Genomic DNA, 8,936 nt, shown 5'->3' with positions numbered 1-8,936 from the left:
TAAGAGGACTTGGATATGCCCAAGCCCCTCAAATCAGCTGTAGACATCTATCTTGGAAGGACTCGGAAGGACACGATGGTACCTTTCAGCCTTATGTACTTGATTTACCTATTTCTTTATGGGGCCGTGATCTGATGAAAGACATGGGGTTCACTCTTAGTAATGACTATTCCCCAGTGTCTCAACATATCATGCAAGATATGGGGTATAAGCCAGGTCTAGGACTAGGAAGGCACCTACAGGGACGTAAGCATCCTGTGCAAGGTCATCAAAAGCTTAACAGGTTTGGTCTGGGTTTTTCCTAGGGGCCACTGGGGCTCAAATACCCATAACATGGCTCACCGAGGAGCCTGTTTGGGTGCCTCAGTGGCCTCTTCCCTCGGTTAAGCTGGCAGCAGCCCATGATCTAGTCAAAGAACAACTTGATTTGGGTCACATCCAACCTTCTACTTCTCCATGGAATACTCCCATATTTGTCATTAAGAAAAAATCAGGGAAGTGGCGCCTACTGCATGATCTACGAGCAGTTAATGCTCAGATGCAGCTTATGGGGCCCATTCAAAGAGGGCTGCCTCTGCTCTCCTCTGTTCCTCAAGGCTGGCATATAATTGTTATTGACATTAAAGACTGTTTCTTTTCCATTCCTTTGCATCCTAAAGATTCCCAACGTTTTGCTTTCACCCTTCCCTCGTGTAATCATGAGGAACCAGATCAAAGGTTTGAGTGGGTGGTGTTGCCACAGGGGATGGCTAACAGTCCCACGATGTGCCAGATGTATGTGGGAAAGGCACTCGCACCTCTCAGACATAAGTATTCCTCCACCAAGATCATTCACTATATGGATGATGTGTTATTGGCCGCAAAATTAGAACAGACAGTTTATGAGGCTTATAAAGAACTCGTGATGCTGTTGGCTCAACATGGACTGCACATCGCACCTGAAAAGGTTCAAACGGGGGATTCTATCAGGTTTTTGGGAGCAACAATTGGGTATGACAAATTAAAACCACAAAAAAATTACCATCAGGACTCAAGATCTCCGAACTTTAAATGATTTTCAAAAATTGCTGGGAGATATTAATTGGATAAGAGGATATTTACATATTCCTAATATTGTGCTCCAGCCTTTGTATGCTACTCTTAAGGGTGATCCAGATCTTGCTTCCCCTCGTAGCCTCACTACTGAGGCTAGAGCGGCCCTTATAAAAGTAGAACAAGCTATACAGCATGCCACTCTATGCAGGCTCCAGAGTGATAAACCTTTCCAGTTATGTGTGCTTGCCACTATGCGGCAGCCTACTGGAGTACTGTGGCAAGATGGGCCTTTACTATGGATCCACCCACATGTATCCCCAGGAAAATCCTTAGAATATTATCCTGATGCTGTTGCAGCATTGGCACTTAAAGGGATTCAACAAAGCATTCAATTTTTTGGCCAATCACCTTCTTCTCTTATCATACCCTACACTAAAGCTCAACTTAATGTTTTATGTGCTACTCTAGACAACTGGGCTATTCTGTGTTGCTCGTTTCAAGGGAGTATTGATAATCACTACCCTTCTCATCCATTACTCCATTTTGTTAAAGAACATCCCATCATTTTCCCTAAGGTAACTTCATCCAGTCCAATTCCAGGGGCTGTTAACATTTTTACTGATGGTTCCAAGTCTGGAATGGGAGCTTACGTAATTAATGACTCTCCCCCTATCCAGCATCAATTTGCTCCTGGAAATCCACAATGGGTAGAACTACAAATTGTTATTGAAGTTTTTAAACAGTGTTCTTTTCCTTTTAATCTTATTTCGGACTCCAGTTATGTGGTACAAGCACTAAAAGTCCTGGAGGCCGTGGGAACTATTAGTGATGCCCACAATGTGTCTGTTTACTTTACTCAGCTTCAACAGCTTATCTCTAACCGCACTGCTTCTTTTTATCCAATGCACATCAGGGCTCACACCTCTCTTCCTGGTCCGTTATCCCAAGGTAATGCCTGTGCGGACTTAGCCACTAGAAGTCAATTGATATGCTTGGCTTCCTCCTTAGAGAGGGCTAAGTTGTTTCACCAAAACTTCCATGTTAATGCATTAACGCTGCGCAGGCGTTTTTCCATTTCAAGAGCGGATGCTCGGCAGATAGTATTGCAATGTCCCCATTGTGTCACATTTCTTCATCCCCCTAATTATGGAGTAAACCCACGGGGATTAAAGCCATTGATTGTTTGGCAAATGGATGTGACACATATACCTGACTTTGGTAACCTTAAGTATGTGCATGTTTCCGTTGATACGTGCTCTGGAATTATCCATGCTTCTGCTTTATCGGGAGAAAAGGCACGTAATGTCATTACTCACTGTTTAGAGGCATGGGCAGCATGGGGTGCACCTGCATCCCTTAAGACTGATAATGGACCTGCTTATACTGGCAGACAATTTACAGCTTTTTGTTCTACTATGGGAGTGCAACTTACTCATGGTTTGCCTTATAATCCTCAAGGACAAGGCATTGTTGAACGTGCTCATCGCACCTTAAAGGAAACTTTACAAAAACAAAAAGGGGGAATAGGAGCTGAACACACTCCTAAAGAACGCCTGTCCTTAGCTCTCTTTACCATTAATTTTTTGAATTTGGATATTCATGGTCGCTCTGCGGCCGATAGACATGTGTCCCCTCAGCCCTCTGTGATTGGCTATGTTAAGTGGAAGGATGTTCTCACGGGCCAATGGAACGGCCCTGACCCCGTGCTGACATGGGCACGAGGATCTGTATGTGTTTTTCCCCAGGATCGTACGGAACCGTTGTGGGTCCCTGAACGCTTGACAAGAAGAGTCTCGACATCAGCTGACCAGCAACAAGAGATACCACAACAATCCTGTGATGAGGATCTTCATTCTGCTAAGTGCTCTGGCTCTGGTGCTGGTGCCGATGGCACAGGCGACACCAATGCGGTGGTGGGCAGTGGCACGGGCATGGCCAATGCCGATGCCGGTTCATGGTAATTCTAATGTCCTCCCCACTCCTTTTTCTACCTCATGTGAGATGTCTGCTCCCTGTGCCTCTCCTAGAGGGGACATGGAGAGAATTTTTAATCAATCTCAAGTTAATCTTACAGGAGTTTTTTGTTTTAGCCTTAAAAACGCTAATTGCATTAGCCTTAAGACCAAAAATTTGACTAACTGGGAGGAACCATTGCGGTCCAATCAGGTCTCAGGAAGCATTATCAGTGCTGTATTGAGCAAAGTAGCTTCGGGGATGCAATCAGGCTCAGGGACCCCCACAAACAGCGGCTCTGCTCTTAACATAACTACCTGGGCTATTATCTCCGAGGTACTAATCCCAGTGCCTCCTTCTTCTAGTAGTATTTATAAGGCCACTCATTTTAAGGCCTCTCCTTACTGTTCCCCTAATCTTGGTTTCCCCCCAACATTTACGCCTTGTCAGGATCATTCTTGGGAGAAACATCAGGTTGCTAAAGGTTTCTCTCTTTCCCCCTCTCTTAAGAGGTATGTTTATAACTTTAACAATAGTGCCAGCTCCTCTACAGGAGTAGGTTGGTCCTGGTCTCAGTGGCTGATTTCCAATGAAAAGGGGGCTTCAGCCGATATTTCTGCATTGGCTCAGTTGCTAGGAGCCAAAAGTTGGCTGGCTAATATTTCTGGTACTGTTAGGGAAAGTGAACAAGGTAATAGACTTACATCTGTTTCATTCAACTCTCTGTTGTATAATGCCGCATTGCCTCCTGCAATGGTCTGTGTCCAATCCCCTTTCTTATTCCTTTTGGCTGAGGCCACCTCATCAGAGATGCTGGATTGTTCTCATACTACCTGTCTCTTATCTGAGTGTTGGAATGGTTCCTGGACTGTAGCAGTGGTTATGAAAATTCCAACTTTCGTCCCAATCCCGGTCACTGCGGATCCTGATAAATTCCCTATTGTTGAGCTACTTAGAGTCCGCAGAGATTTTGGAATCACAGCGGTTATAGTGACAGCCGTGGCGATATCTGCTGCTGCAGCGGTTACGGCCGGAATGGCTATGGCCAATCAAGTACAAACTGCTGCCACCATTAATCAAGTTGTCCAACAAACTTCCACCATACTTGAATCCCAAAATACAATTAATCAACATATTTTGTCAGGGATTTTAGCTGCCAACCAAAGAATAGATTTACTCCAAACTCAGGTAGAAGAATTGGCTGACTTAGTACTTTTGGGTTGTGTTGACCAACGTGCACATTTATGCATAACCTCTGTCAGATTTAATGATTCCAGGAATGCTTCCCGCATCATTGGCGAATATTTGGCTGGAAATTGGTCCATGGAAGCGGAAGACATGATCCAGTCTCAACTAACCCAGATAGCTGTCTTGAATAACACCCGTGTTGATCCCGTGACTTTGGGTCAATTCACCGATTGGATATCTTCTGCTTTTTCCTTTTTTAAAGAGTGGGTGGGGGTAGGCATTTTTGGTACAATGTGTTGCTTCGGTATGTTTCTCTGTTTGTGGTTTCTCTGTCGCCTCAAGGCCCGCAATGCTCACGATAAGGCTATGATCATCCAAGCTCTTGCAGCTTTAGAAAATGGCAATTCACCTCAAGTCTGGCTTGCGCAGCTTAAACAGTAAATCTTTGACATGGTCGTTGCACCCCAAGTTGTTATAACATTGCACTGGGATCGACATGTCTTTCCTCGTTATTCTCTTAGTGTTGGAAAGCCCTTGCACTCTGCCGGTCTTGCTGCCATTGCACGCAGGTGGGTTTCCACACTAATACTTCTCTATCGCCTTAAAGTCCGTGCCTTTCTTTCAGGGTGCTGTCAACTCGTTTGTCGTTGTGTATAGCCACAGAACAGCCTCAGCTGTCCCCCTTCGTCCACCTTCATCACGATGCAGGATGTGAGGCAAAGCACTGCACTTGAGTGATCCCTCAACGGACCTCAAGGAAAGCATGTCCTATTGCATGCGGGTTTGACGTCCACACCCCCGCCCTACGAAAAAAGGCGTCGGCTGATATGGGGTCAGGTCTGGGGAAGGCGCCTCCTTAGGACTGAACCATACATTGCAGCCACTTCTACACAGTAGGATAGGACCTCTACTTTCGCCTGCATTGTTTTATAAATTAGAAGGGGGAACTGTAGTAAGCCATTGTTGTAAATTGTGGCCGCCATTAGAAGATGGCGCCGGCTTCCACTGTGGCCTGTGATAAACAAATTCCTTTGTGGAGAGTTGGCGCGCTATCTCTTGCCACCCTATAAAAAAGACCCACGCGGCGGCTTAAGATTGGTACGTGGGAGGCTTTATTAGGCTGTGCTTGGGCCCTCAAAGAGAGGGAAGAGGAAGAAAGGGAGTCACTAAAAGATACTTAAATCAAGGCCTGAATAAACTGCTGAAAGAAGATTCCTGAGTTGCGTCTTCCTTGCGGGCAAGGGGTCGCGACAGACCAAGGCTAGTGGTTGTCAAAACTACTGTAAGGCCCTGGGACTTCCATGGGGTTCCTCAAGAGCTGTCTGAAAATTTGGAACTTGGAGAGAGAAGGTGTGGCTTGAGACTTTAGACCTGGCACTTGAGCTTAGCATGCAAACCCCAAAATCAAGCCCTCTGCTTTTTTGTATTTCATATAATGTTCTGTGTAAAACTGGAAAAAAAAATTTCTCAACTAAGCAGTTTGAAAACCACTCATTTAAATCCTCACCCATTCTCAGGCACAGTGTTAAGTGATGCGAGATACTAAACAATTGTATAGATCAAGATGTAACAAGCAGTCTTTCATAATCATCTTCTGGATTCCCTGCTAGGGTGCCGCAGTCTGGCTGGGCACAAAATCACGAGCCACTCACAGCTTTGGGAGGAAATGGACATATTGATAGATTCCTCCGCTTTGAACTGCTTGCAGAACTTGCCTGGACTATGTAACTATCGTTTGGTGCAGCGAATTGTGGTAGTGCTGGCATATCTTTGCTGATGGTGTCACCAGTGATGCAATTTTTCCAAAGGAGCCATCAATTGGCTTGGTGTCGTGGGATTTCTATATCCTCCTCCCTTCTGCTAGTGATGGTCTAAAATTTGGGGGCCAACAGAGGTGAGGCAAAGAACCTCACCCCCCGACTGGTGCATAGGCCTATCCACAAGTATGGCTGTATGCTGGACTGGTAGTCAGTGACGGGTATGATCCAGTTGCAGTGGTATCAACCTAAGACAGGAGGCTGACGCCTAGAGGTCAGTTTTTCCCATGACGGGTAAGAACCATATGTTGAATTGGACAACCTACCAGGCCAATAGGACAACCTACCAGCCACATTGCTTGTTGTTTAATTAATCAGAAGGGGGGAGATGCTGAGAGCCATTGCCAAGTAGGTATGATGCATGGGATGACCCAGGTCATTTGCAGTGACATTGCGTGAAAGGTGACCTTGCTCAAGGACCAGGGCGGATCCAGGTTTAGGGTGTATCCTGCTGGGATTAGGGAGTATCCTGCTCCTTGAGTTTAGGGTGGTTCCAGGTTTAAGGTTATTCCTGCTGGGAATAGGGCGTATCCTGCTGCCTCAGGCGTGCCCACTCCTGGAGTTCCCGTTGAGTTCTCGCGGGATTCAGAGAGTTTTTGGGATCCAGAACGTGGAACTTGGCAGAGAACATGAATTTCCCCAGAACGTGTTTGTAGAGTGCCGGTGTCAGTTCGGGAATAAAGAATTGCTGTTTAAATCTACAAAGCTGTGAGTGGCTCGTGATTTTGTGCCCAGTCAGACTGCGGCACTAGGGATGCTCTACCTTTGCAGCTGGGGCTGTGTCGTGATGGGCAAAGGTGTGACTTATGCAGTCGAGGGGGAGAAATAAAGAATGTCCATGCACTTCTGCCCTTTTTAACGCTTTATTCACCCAAATCACTCAATACCATTTCACTCTATAAGTTCTTAATCAAGAAAAATGACAATCTGTAATGCTAGGCACTGCAATAGACAAAATCAATCCAGAGCAAACAATTCTAGATTAATTCTAAACACTGCAAACACTCTTAATCATGACAGGCTCTTGACAGACATTCCTGCTGCATTCCAAGCTCAAGTGCCAGTTCTAAAGTCTCAAGCCTTAGGCTCCAAGTCCAGCAGATGCACATTCACTCAGATCTTGGTGATCAAGTCAGGGACTGAGGCAGGATTCTCCTGGGGTAGAGCTGACAGCCAGTTGAAGAGAGATAGGGAGAAGTTGCAGTTCTCACCAGGGCCAAGATGTGGCTGTAGAGTTTGAAAGTGGTGAGGAAGATACAGAGGATCAGGCAAACGATGAGAAGAGTTGGGATGTCAGTCCAGGTCTTCATCAGGCTCTCTGGCATGAGCATCGGTGTCGGCTGGCTGAATGTCTGTTCATTTGCTCCATCACTTACACTAAATTTTGGGGTTCTGACCACCCTTTCAATCACTATCAGCTACCGGCGAATTTCTCAGTGACATCATTTGCCCTGCGTTTAAAGCATCTGGTCTGGTGGTCCCCACCCTGAGCTTCTTGCCTCTCCCCCTTATCGGGGTGAGGGCAACATGACAGAGACCTCACTCTGAGCTTGTCAGGGTTGGGAGAAGTGACTTGTTTATCCCAGGGCTATGCCTGATGATCATATTGGAGGGCTCCATAGGCGTACCTGGTGAGACTCCAGGTTTAAAAGTGGAGTTTTAAAAATGGAGTTGCTTAGGCTAAGGCCATCCTCAGACTGTTTGAGCCCCACCCCATCCCACACTCTGATACAAGCCTGGAACTTGTCAGGGAATAGTTAAGGAGACCGAGGCCAGCACCCAGGGACTCAGGATTGAATTACACTGCTTACTGTTCCTGTCCTCCCACTGAAAACCTGATACCCAAGCCCCTGCCTAGGACCACACAGTCCTAACCACTGAGTCCTTGTTGACTCTTGTGTTGTCCTGAAGTTCCTTGCCCCCTATCCCAGGACTCAGGAACTGGAGTCTTGTAAAAATCTCTCTGATGGGAGTCTGCTCCCTGAATGCCAATTATTTTGCCTATTGCCTGGTTCCAGCACTATCACTCCCCAAAGTCCTGTTTGATTTTTAAATCCGAGCTATTCCTAGCTTGATCTGCTCCTTCCTTCCACCTTCCCTCCCATCTAACCAACCTACAGTCTCTGCCAAACCCAGGCTTGGATTGTCTTTAAAATCTAAGTTTATAAATACCTAAGTAGATAGAGGCATCTCCCACTCCCTGGACCCTGCATTTGTGCACACAAACACAGGAGCTGATTCTCTGCATCCCCTGGTCTTGTGCTGTCTTTTGCCATCCTTGGGACAAGTCCATCTCCTCCCCACATCCTCTCCTCCCAATTCAACAGAATCGGTGACATCTTGGCTCACATTCCTTTGAAGATTGTAGATAGGACTTTCCCAAGTGGTTTTAAATACCCAAGACCCTTTTCTGACAAAGCTGCCCCAGCATTCTGCCAACATTTCAGAGAGGCCACTCTGACAGTGACCCTGAGCTTTTCTCCTCTGAGAATCTTCAGCCCCTCTGAGATTTTTCACAAAGGCTATAGACTTGTGCTTTTCAATCTTGTAGCTCTAGCCACTTAGGGCTAAGTTTAAAAATAAATAAAGCTCAAAGTTCAGTTCCTTGGTCACACCAGCCAGATTTCAAGTGGCCAATAGCCACATGTGGTTCATAGCTACTGTACTGGATAGGACATAGAACATTTTCATTATCACAAAAAATTCTATTGGCCAGCACTGCATAAACTTTCTTTCCTCAGAAAGATGCAAATTCATCCTCACATAAAAAAAAATGTTGTAGGCAAGGTAATTCACAGATATCCCTTCCCAAGTCATTGATTAGGAATCCCTTCCTAATACAGACAGGGAGCCCAGGGTTAGCCTGAGTTCTATAGGGAAGTACCAGGAAAATATCAGTCCAGATGTCACGATTTCCCCTTAACCCAAATTCTTAAGCACATG

Source organism: Callospermophilus lateralis, chromosome 2 (assembly GCF_048772815.1).
Source record: "Callospermophilus lateralis isolate mCalLat2 chromosome 2, mCalLat2.hap1, whole genome shotgun sequence".
In the NCBI taxonomy this organism is placed as follows: domain Eukaryota; kingdom Metazoa; phylum Chordata; class Mammalia; order Rodentia; family Sciuridae; genus Callospermophilus; species Callospermophilus lateralis.
Note: the sequence above shows the minus strand (reverse complement) of the source record.